This window comes from Coregonus clupeaformis, chromosome 40, assembly GCF_020615455.1.
Source record: "Coregonus clupeaformis isolate EN_2021a chromosome 40, ASM2061545v1, whole genome shotgun sequence".
NCBI lineage: Eukaryota > Metazoa > Chordata > Actinopteri > Salmoniformes > Salmonidae > Coregonus > Coregonus clupeaformis.
The window spans coordinates 5,772,184-5,784,189 of NC_059231.1; positions in this window are offsets into that span (position 1 = coordinate 5,772,184).

The window sequence follows — 12,006 nt, forward strand, 5'->3', positions numbered from 1 at the left end:
AGGAGACGTGGAGGAGGCCGTAGGAGGGCAACAACCCAGCAGCAGGACTGCTACCTCCGCCTTATGTGCAAGGAGGAGCAGGAGGAGCACTGCCAGAGCCCTGCAAAATGACCTCCAGCAGGCCACAAATGTGCATGTGTCTGTTCAAACGGTCAGAAACAGACTCCATGAGGGTGGTATGAGGGCCCGACGTCCACAGGTGGGGGTTGTGCTTACAGCCCAACACCGTGCAGGACGTTTGGCATTTGCCAGAGAACACCAAGATTGGCAAATTCGCCACTGGCGCCCTGTGCTCTTCACAGATGAAAGCAGGTTCACACTGAGCACATGTGACAGACGTGACAGAGTCTGGAGACGCCGTGGAGAACGTTCTGCTGCCTGCAACATCCTCCAGCATGACCGGTTTGGCGGTGGGTCAGTCATGGTGTTGGGTGGCATTTCTTTGGGGGGCCGCACAGCCCTCCATGTGCTCGCCAGAGGTAGCCTGACTGCCATTAGGTACCGAGATGAGATCCTCAGACCCCTTGTGAGACCATATGCTGGTGCGGTTGGCCCTGGGTTCCTCCTAATGCAAGACAATACTAGACCTCATGTGGCTGGAATGTGTCAGCAGTTCCTGCAAGAGGAAGGCATTGATGCTATGGACTGGCCCGCCCGTTCCCCAGACCTGAATCCAATTGAGCACATCTGGGACATCATGTCTCGCTCCATCCACCAACGCCACGTTGCACCACAGACTGTCCAGGAGTTGGCGGATGCTTTAGTCCAGGTCTGGGAGGGGATCCCTCAGGAGACCATCCGCCACCTCATCAGGAGCATGCCCAGGCGTTGTAGGGAGGTCATACAGGCACGTGGAGGCCACACACACTACTGAGCCTCATTTTGACTTGTTTTAAGGACATTACATCAAAGTTGGATCAGCCTGTAGTGTGGTTTTCCACTTTAATTTTGAGGGTGACTCCAAATCCAGACCTCCATGGGTTGATAAATTTGATTTCCATTGATAATTTTTGTGTGATTTTGTTGTCAGCACATTCAACTATGTAAAGAAAAAAGTATTTCATAAGATTATTTCATTCATTCAGATCTAGGATGTGTTATTTTAGTGTTCCCTTTATTTTTTGAGCAGTGTATATTGTTGTGTAGTGATTAAGGAGTTTTATACAACAGGTGGGTCTAATCCTGAATGCTAATTGGTTAAAACTGCATTCCAGCCAGTGTCTATTCCATAAAATACCACCGGCTAAATCTATAACATTAAAATGCCTATTTACTCTGTTCCATCTGACTGCGCAATCCACTGTCTCATCAGCCCAGCCAGGCACTTTATAAACTTGATCTCCACTATAAAAAGCATCTAGACATTCTCACATTTCTTTTAGACTAACATTTAGTTTTCAACAGCGGAGATTTGTATAAACCTTGCTGTCGATCTCTCTGACATTTGCAACATTGTTTCAATATTCAAATTCGATCTCCAGCTGTCCCATAGTAATGAACATGTCGGGACGAGACAGACAGCTTTCTCAGCCAGTCGAAATCATGAATCAGCTGGCATCATTTTTATGGATATACAGCGCATTCAGAAAGTATTCAGACCCCGTGACATTTTCCACATTTTGTTACATTACAGCCTTATTAGAAAATGGATTAAATTGTTGTTGTTTTACTCATCAATATACACACAATACCCCATAATGGGGTATGACGCTACAAGCTTGGAACAAATGTATTTGGGGAGTTTCTCCCATTCTTCACTGCAGATCCTCTCAAGCTCTGTCAGGTTGGATGGGGAGCGTTGCTGCACAGCTATTTTCAGATCTCTCCAGAGATGTTCGATCGGGTTCAAGTCCGGGCTCTAGCTGGGCCACTCAAGGACATTCAGAGACTTGTCCCGAAGCCACTCCTGCATTGTCTTGGCTGTGTGCTTAGGGTCGTTGTCCTGTTGGAAGGTGAACCTTCACCCCAGTCTGAGGTACTGAGCACTCTGGAGCAGGTTTTCATCAAGGATCTCTCTGTACTTTGCTCTGTTCATCTTTCCCTCGATCCTGACTAGTCTCCCAGTCCCTGCCACTGAAAAACATCCCCACAGCATGATGCCAGGTTTTTTCCAGACGTGATGCTTGGCATTCAGGCTAAAGTGTTCAATCTTGGTTTCATCAGACCAGAAAATCTTGTTTCTCATGGTCTGAGAGTCCTTTAGGTTCCTTTTGGCAAACTCCAAGCATGCTGTCATGTGCCTTTTACGGAGGAGTGGCTTCCGTCTGGCCACTTTACCATAAAGGCCTGATTGGTAGAGTGCTGCAGAGATGGTTGTCCTTCTGGAAGGAGGAACTCTGGAGCGCTGTCAGAGTGACCATCGGGTTCTTGGTCACCTCCCTGTCCAAGGCCCTTCTCCCCCGATTGCTCAGTTTGGCTGGGCGGCCAGATCTAGGAAGAGTCTTGGTGGTTCCAAACTTCTTCCATTTAAGAATGATGGAGGCCACTGGGTTCTTGGGGGCCTTCAATGCTGCAGACATTGTTTGGTACCCTTCCCCAGATCTGTGCCTCGACACAATCCTGTCTCGGAGCTCTATGGACAATTCCATCGACCTCATGGCTTGGTTTTTGCTCTGACATTCACGGTCAACTGTGGGACCTTATATAGTGTCGTAGTAAATATATTTACTCGTAGTGAATATAAATGTTATAGATGTGTAAGATGTTGTGCAAAGACCTATTTAGGTCAGGAGCTTGTTTTCAATAAATGCTGTTCCTATGCAAGAACAATGGACAGAGGACCATATCTTGTCACCAGGTGGCCAAGGACAACACCCACGCCACAGGCCACAATCACTTGCTGCTCCCCACGAGTTTCCCTTGAGACGCACACACACACACACACATCTCACTGTGGACGCACACTCATTCTCAACTTGACACACATACACACACACACACACACACACACACACACACACACACATCTCACTGTGGACGCACACACATTCTCAACTCCCCTTCTACTGGTCGGGTGCCAAGGGCAGAGGACTCTGCCGTGCACCAATGGGGCATCTGCTCTGGACAGAGCAGACCCGCCTCCTACGCCTCGGGAACCAATCAAGGGACTAGAAGAAGGACCCCTTCCTTTATGTTACATTGTATAAAATAATGCTGTAACTCTGTTTATTCATCCTTCTCAACTGTCTCCATAAGAGGCAATTGATTGGGTCCATGCATTGGGCCCATGCATGTAGCTTGTACAGTACAAGCTATCTCTGTGTTTAATAAACTGCCTTTTTGCTTAAACCTAATTCCACTCTGTCTAGCGTCGTTGGTTTTGTACTTCCTCTCCTAATTATGTGTTCACCAACAATAGACAGGTGTGTGCCTTTCCAAATCATCTCCAATCAAGTTGTAGAAACATCAAGGATTATCAATGGAAACAGGATCCACCTGAGCTCAATTTCGAGTGTCATAGGGTCTGAATACTTTTTTATACATTTATCAACATTTCTACAAACCTGTTTTCACCTTGTCATTATGGGGTATTGTGTGTAGATTGTTGAGGGAAAAAAAGTGAAGGGGTCTGAATACTTTCCGAATGCACTGTATACAAAGAAATGTAAATTGAAAAAAGGTAAAACGAAACGAAGTGCAGCTAGCTTGCAGTCTTTCCAGCTTCAGTTGGAAATGTTTGTGTTAGCTGTGTTGTTGGCTAGCTCCTCTGAACAACAAGGTCCTGACGAGTGAGCACATTTTCTGTGCCAGGCGCGTCATTAGCTCATCCTTATGGATGTATCCAAATAAATGTCACTAGAAAACCGCTTAAACAAATGCAAATGCGGCTACTTTTCTGTTATTCTGGCTGCACTTTTTGACGTAACTGTAAGTTAGCCGTAGTTGGCTAGCTAGCAAGCAATGGATAACAACGTTGTCTCCCAGTATTGGCAATGGAACATTTAGAACGAACGACTGGGTCACGTCCATAGATACAGAACAAAACAACTGAACGACTGGTTGTCTCTTGCAACCGAACCGATAGAACGAACGACCAGCCGGCTTGGATAGCAACCCTAGATTTGTGTCGGGACTATATCTTGTGGAAGGATGAAATAGTATGAATAAATTCATCAAAATAACGTTTTTAATGAAAAATATGTCAATCATTATTTGAATGTTGGTAACCCGTTGTATAAAAGTGATAATGCCCTCGAAGCCGGTGTTTGGAGGATATATTGGCAGTTTGCTGGCCTGAGACTTTGTCTTGGGCCGCACAACTCCCGTGCCAATATATCCTCCAAACACCGGCTTCTCTGGCATTATCACTTAACTATATTGCTGTGTAGTGGCTAAGGGATTCTATATGGCTGTGTAGTGGCAAAGGGGTTCTTACCTATATATTGCTGTGCAGTGGCTAAGGGGTTCTATATTGCTGTGTAGTGACTAAGGAGTTCTTACCTCTAGCCCGGCAGCATCTCACCACCAGTACAATGGTCACCAGCAGGTAGGGAGACACCACCAGTAAACTACACAGCAGCCTAGGTAGAGACATGGACAACACTGGACCTGGAGCTGTAGAGAGAGGGATGGAGGGAGAGACGGATAGAGGGATAGAGTGGGGGAGAGAGAGAGAGGGATGACAGAGAGATCAAGAGAAGGAGGGAGAGAGTGAAGGAGGGATAGATATAGGGAGAGAGAGAGAGAGAGAGAGAGAGAGAGAGAGAGAGAGAGAGAGAGAGAGAGAGAGAGAGAGAGAGAGAGAGAGAGAGAGAAAGGGATAGGGGGATGTATATACACTACCAGTCAAAAGATTGGACACACCTACTCATTCAAGGGTTTTTCTTTATTTGTACTATTTTCTACATTGTAGAATAATAGTGAAGACATCAAAACTATAAAACAACACATATGGAATCATGTAGTAACCCAAAAAAAGTGTTAAACAAATCAAAATATATTTTATAATTTGAGATTCTTCAAAGTATCCACCCTTTGCCTTGATGACAGCTTTGCACACTCTAGTCAGGGTCGAGGGAAAGATGAACGGAGCAAAGTACAGAAAGATCCTTGATGGCCCTCCTGTAGCTCAGATGGTAGGGCATGGCGCTTGCAACGCCAGGGTTGTGGGTTCGTTTCCCACGGGGGACCAGTATGAAAAATGTATGCACTCACAAATTGTAAGTCGCTCTGGATAAGAGCGTCTGCTAAATGACTAAAATGTAATGAAAACCTGCTCCAGAGCGCTCAGTACCTCAAACTGGGGCAAAAGTTCACCTTCCAACAGGACAACGACCCTAAGCACACAGCCAAGACAACACAGTCTCTGAATGTTCCAAGAAGACTCAAGGCTGTAATCACTGCCAAAGGTGCTTCAACAATGTAAATGTGATATTTCCATTTATATTTTTCTGTTCATATATACACACACATTTGTTAATTTCTAAAAACCTGTGTTTGCTTTGTGATTATGGGTATTGTGTGTAGATTGATGAGGAAAAAAATAATTTAATCCATTTTAGAATAAGGCTGTAACGTAACAAAATGTGGAAAAAGTGAAGGGGTCTGAATACTTTCCGAATGCACTGTGTCAGTGGTGTATTTGTGTTAATTTAATTATATTCATTGTCATGGTTTTTTATATGTTGACTTACAAAAAAACAATGTGAAACCTATAAGGAAATAAAACATTTTGCAGAGGTTATATTCTCAGAACATACACTTTTCTTATAATATTAATAGATTAATCATACACTGCTCAAAAAAATTAAGGGAACACTTAAACAACACAATGTAACTCCAAGTCAATCACACTTCTGTGAAATCAAACTGTCCACTTAGGAAGCAACACTGATTGACAATAAATGTCACATGCTGTTGTGCAAATGGAATAGACAACAGGTGGAAATTATAGGCAATTAGCAAGACACCCCCAATAAAGAAGTGGTTCTGCAGGTGGTGACCACAGACCACTTCTCAGTTCCTATGCTTCCTGGCTGATGTTTTGGTCACTTTTGAATGCTGGCGGTGCTTTCACCGAGATGAGCATGAGACGGAGTCTACAACCCACACAAGTGGCTCAGGTAGTGCAGCTCATCCAGGATGGCACATCAATGCGAGCTGTGGCAAGAAGGTTTGCTGTGTCTGTCAGCGTAGTGTCCAGAGCATGGAGGCGCTACCAGGAGACAGGCCAGTACATCAGGAGACGTGGAGGAGGCCGTAGGAGGGCAACAACCCAGCAGCAGGACCGCTACCTCCGCCTTTGTGCAAGGAGGAACAGGAGGAGCACTGCCAGAGCCCTGCAAAATGACCTCTAACAGGCCACAAATGTGCATGTGTCTGCTCAAACGGTCAGAAACAGACTCCATGAGGGTGGTATGAGGGCCCGACGTCCACAGGTGGGGGTTGTGCTTACAGCCCAACACCGTGCAGGACGTTTGGCATTTGCCAAAGAACACCAAGATTGGCAAATTCGCCACTGGCGCCCTGTGCTCTTCACAGATGAAAGCAGGTTCACACTGAGCACATGTGACAGAGTCTGGAGACGCCGTGGAGAACGTTCTGCTGCCTGCAACATCCTCCAGCATGACCGGTTTGGCGGTGGGTCAGTCATGGTGTTGGGTGGCATTTCTTTGGGGGGCCGCACAGCCCTCCATGTGCTCGCCAGAGGTAGCCTGACTGCCATTAGGTACCGAGATGAGATCCTCAGACCCCTTGTGAGACCATATGCTGGTGCGGTTGGCTCTGGGTTCCTCCTAATGCAAGACAATGCTAGACCTCATGTGGCTGGAGTGTGTCAGCAGTTCCTGCAAGAGGAAGGCATTGATGCTATGGACTGGCCCGCCCGTTCCCCAGACCTGAATCCAATTGAGCACATCTGGGACATCATGTCTCGCTCCATCCACCAACGCCACGTTGCACCACAGACTGTCCAGGAGTTGGCGGATGCTTTAGTCCAGGTCTGGGAGGAGATCCCTCAGGAGACCATCCGCCACCTCATCAGGAGCATGCCCAGGCGTTGTAGGGAGGTCATACAGGCACGTGGAGGCCACACACACTACTGAGCCTCATTTTGACTTGTTATAAGGACATTACATCAAAGTTGGATCAGCCTGTAGTGTGGTTTTCCACTTTAATTTTGAGGGTGACTCCAAATCCAGACCTCCATGGGTTGATAGATTTGATTTCCATTGATCATTTTTGTGTGATTTTGTTGTCAGCACATTCAACTATGTAAAGAAAAAAGTATTTCATAAGATTATTTACATTTACATTTACATTTTAGTCATTTAGCAGACGCTCTTATCCAGAGCGACTTACAGTTAGTGAATACATATTTTTATACTGGCCCCCCGTGGGAATCGAACCCACAACCCTGGCGTTGCAAACGCCATGCTCTATCAACTGAGCTACATCCCTGCCGGCCATTCCCTCCCCTACCCTGGACGACGCTGGGCCAATTGTGCGCCGCCCATGAGTCTCCCGGTCGCGGCCGGCTGCGACAGAGCCTGGATTCGAACCAGGATCTCTAGTGGCACAGTTAGCACTGCGATGCAGTGCCTTAGACCACTGCGCCACTCAGGAGTACATTCATTCAGATCTAGGATGTGTTATTTTAGTGTTCCCTTTATTTTTTGAGCAGTGTATAATTCTTATATTCTGTCTCAAATATATCATATCATATTTTTGTAGGAAATTCACCACAATCACGTATTCAATTGTGAATGTCATAAGGCATAGCAGTATATAAAGTGGATTACGAAAGTATTCACACCCCTTGGCATTTTTCCTATTTTGTTGCCTTACAACCTGGAATTAAAATGGATTTTTGGGGGGTTTGTATCATTTGATATACACAACATGCCTACCACTTTGAAGATGCAAAATATTTTTTATTGTGAAACAAACAAGAAATAAGACAAAAAAACAGAAAACTTGAGCGTGCATAACTATTCACCCCCCCAAAGTCAATACTTTGTAGAGCCATCTTTTGCAGCAATTACAGCTGCAAGTCTCTTGGGGTATGTCTCTATAAGTTCGGCACATATAGCCACTGGGATTTTTGCCCATTCTTCAAGGCAAAACTGCTCCAGCTACTTCAAGTTGGATGGGTTCCGCTGGTGTACAGCAATCTTTAAGTCATACCACAGATTCTCAATTGGATTGAGGTCTGGGCTTTGACTAGTCCATTCCAAGACATTTAAATGTTTCCCCTTAAACCAATCGAGTGTTGCTTTAGCAGTATGCTTAGGGTCATTGTCCTGCTGGAAGGTGAACCTCCGTCCCAGTCTCAAATCTCTGGAAGACTGAAACAGGTTTCCCTCAAGAATTTCCCTGTATTTAGCGCCATCCATCATTCCTTCAATTCTGACCAGTTTCCCAGTCCCTGCCAATGAAAAACATCCCCACAGCATGATGATGCCACCACCATGCTTCACTGTGGGGATGGTGTTCTTGGGGTGATGAGAAGTGTTGGGTTTGCGCCAGACATAGCGTTTTCCTTGATGGCCAAAAAGCTCAATTTTAGTCTCATCTGACCAGAGTACCCTCTTCCATATGTTTGCGGAGCCTCCCACATGCCTTTTGGCGAACACCAAACGTGTTTGCTTATTTCTTTTCTTTAAGCAATGGCTTTTTTTCTGGCCACTCCTCCGTAAAGCCCAGCTCTGTGGAGTGCACGGCTTAAAGCGGTCCTATGTACAGATACTCCAATCTCCGCTGTGGAGCTTCCGGGTTATCTTTGGTCTTTTTGTTGCCTCTGATTAATGCCCTCCTTGCCTGGTCCATGAGTTTTGGTGGGCTGCCCTCTCTTGGCAGGTTTGTTGTGGTGCCATATTCTTTCCATAATTATTATTTTTTGATTTAATGGCGCTCCGTGGGATGTTCAAAGTTTAGGATATTTTTTTATAACCCAACCCTGATCTGTACTTCTCCACAACTTTGTCCCTGACCTGTTTGGAGAGCTCCTTGGTCTTCATGATGCCGCTTGCTTGGTGGTGCCCCTTGCTTAGTGGTGTTGCAGACTCTGGGATCATGCGACACTTAGATTGCACACAGGTGGACTTTATTTAACTAATTATGTGACTTCTGAAGGTAATTGGTAGCACCAGGTCTTATTTAAGGGATTCATAGCAAAGGGAGTGAATACATATGCACACCACTTTTCTGTTATTTATTTTTTACTTTTTTTTTAAACAAGTTATTGTTTTTCCATTTCACTTCACCAATTTTGACTATTTTGTGTATGTCCATTACATTAAATCCATTTGAATTACAGGTTGTAATGCAACAAAATAGGAAAAAAGCCAAGGGGGATGAATACTTTTGCAAGGCACTGTATATACACAAACACATATTGTACACTACATGACCAAAAGTACGTGGACACCTGCTCGTTGAACATGGGCATTAATATGGAGTTGGTTCCCCCTTTGATGCTATAGCAGCCTCTACTCTTCTGGAAAGGCTTTCCACTAGATGTTGGAACATTGCTGCAGGGGACATAGAGGCGGAGGAGTGCTACCTGGCCTGAAGCACCATTCTCCCCTGAAGCCCATCAGGCTGGTGTCCATGACCTCCAGGCTGAGGAGGGAAAGGATGGCCAGGAGCAGAGTGAGCCCCAGGGGGGTCCCCAGCCACCGGGGGAGAGCAGCGAGGATAGCAGCTCTAGCTCCACCACCAGCCAGTCCTCCATCAACCTGGAGGAAGAGGAGGATGAGAGAGGCCACCGCCAAACAGAGAGAGACTTTTAAGGGAAGGTTGCACTTGGATCTAGAAATCATCTGGGAAGTTTGATGTTGGAGATTACAGTGAGGAATAATAGGGAGTCAACACATTACGTACAATATTAATGACGGAGCGCCTATCAAGGGAGAGGGCACAAAGCAATAATTGAGATGAGGCACCAGCTTACCCTTGATTTGACGAAGTTCAAAGACATTAACAGCACCTCATGCTTTGAGAGGGACTGTGAGGAAGAGGTGGGTGGCAGTGGAACGGACAAAGGTGATGTGCTTAGGGGGACTCAAGAGAGACAACAGGAACTGAGCCAACGACCACATGTTCTTCAGCATCTGAAAGACATAGAAACAAAGCCATTAAAGTCGATGACAATAATGCAAAGATGCATGTTGTGGAGAACACCAAGTATCAATGTTTTCCTTCTACTGTGAATATCACTTTCTGAATGCAACCCTCCTGCAGGAGGAAAACACCAAACCTATCAAGAACAAAGAGAAGAGGAATCTCTAGTGTCCAAACCAAAAATCGGTCTTTCAACGTCTTGGCACACAAACATACCATTCGGGGGAACAGCAAGTCCAAAAGCAACCGGAGGACTTTGTCCATTCCTTTACAAGTTAAAGCAAAGGTCAGAAAACCTTCGGATCCCATCATCATTGGTGAGGCCACAGTGAAATCAAACTTTGTCAAAGACTGGTCAGAAAAGCACAGACTCACCCTGTGTCCGAACAAGGGTTAGAGCCCTTACGTCCAAGCTGCAAATGGCTGAAAATTACAAAAAGGACACTTATTCAGCAGAGGGAGCTGAAAAGTGCCAGACCGCACAATAATACAACAGGTGTTCTTTACTTTACTGTGAAATGCTTGATTACAAGCCCTTAACCAACAATGCAGTTAAGTTTACTAAATCAACTAAAGTAAAAAATCCAAAACAATAAAATAATAACAAGGCTATGTACAGGGGGTACCGGTGCAGAGTCAATGTGCGGGGGTACAGGTTAGTTGAGGTAATTTGTACATGTAGGTAGGGGTAAGGTGACTATGCATAGATAATAAACAGCGAGTAGCAGCAGTGTAAAGACAAGGAGGGGGGGGGTCAATGTAAATAGTCCGGGTGGCCATTTGATTGTTCAGCAGTCTTATGGCTTGGGGTAGAAGCTGTTAAGGAGCCTTTTGGACCTAGACTTGGCGCTCCAGTACCGCTTGCCGTACGGTAGCAGAGAGAACAGTCTATGACAGGGTTCTTCAATTCCGGTCCTGGAGGGCCGAAACACCTCTGTTTTTCATCCTCTCCTTCTAACCAGGGGCTAATTCAGACCTGGGACACGAGGTGAGTGCAATTAACTACCAGGTAGAAATAAAAAACAGAAGTGTTTCGGCCCTCCAGGACCGGAATTGAAGAACCCTGGTCTATGACTTGGGTGACTGGAGTCTGACAATTTTTTGGGCCTTCCTCTGAGACCGCCTAGTGTATAGGTCCGGAATGGCAGGAAGCTTGGCCCCAGTGATGTACTGGGCCGTACGCACTACCTTCTGTAGTGCCTTGGGTCAGAGGCCGAGCAGTTGCCATACCAGACGGTGATGTAACCGGTCATGCCAAATCTTTTCAGTCTCCTGAGGGGGAAAAGGCATCGTCTTCACAACTGTCTTGGTGTGTTTGGACCATGATAGTTTGTTGGTGATGTGGACACCGAGAAACTTGAAAGTCTCGACCCGCTCCACTACAGCCCTGTCGATGTGAATAGGGGCGTGTTCGGCCCTCCTTTTCCTGTAGTCCACGATCAGCTCCTTTGTCTTGCTCACGTTGAGAGAGAGGTTGTTGTCCTGGCACCACACTGCCAGGTCTCTGACCTCTTCCCTATAGGCTGTCTCATCGTTGTCGGTGATCAGGCCTACCACCGTTGTGTCGTCAGCAAAATTAATGATGGTGTTGGAGTCATGCTTGGCCACGCAGTCGTGGGTGAACAGGGAGTAACAGGAGGGGACTAAGCACGCACCCCTGTGGGGCCTCCATGTTGAGGATCAGCGTGGCAGATGTGTTGTTACCTACCCTTACCACCTGGGGGCGGCCCCTCAGGAAGTCCAGGATCCAGTTGCAGAGGGAGGTGTTTATTCCCAGGATCCGTAGCTTAGTGATGAGCTTTGAGGGCACTATGGTGTTGAACGCTGAGCTGTAGTCAATGACCAGCATTCTCACATAGGTGTTCCTTTTATCCAGGTGGGAAAGGGCAGAGTGGAGTGCGATTGAGATTGCGTCATCTGTGGATCTGTTGGGGCGGTATGCGA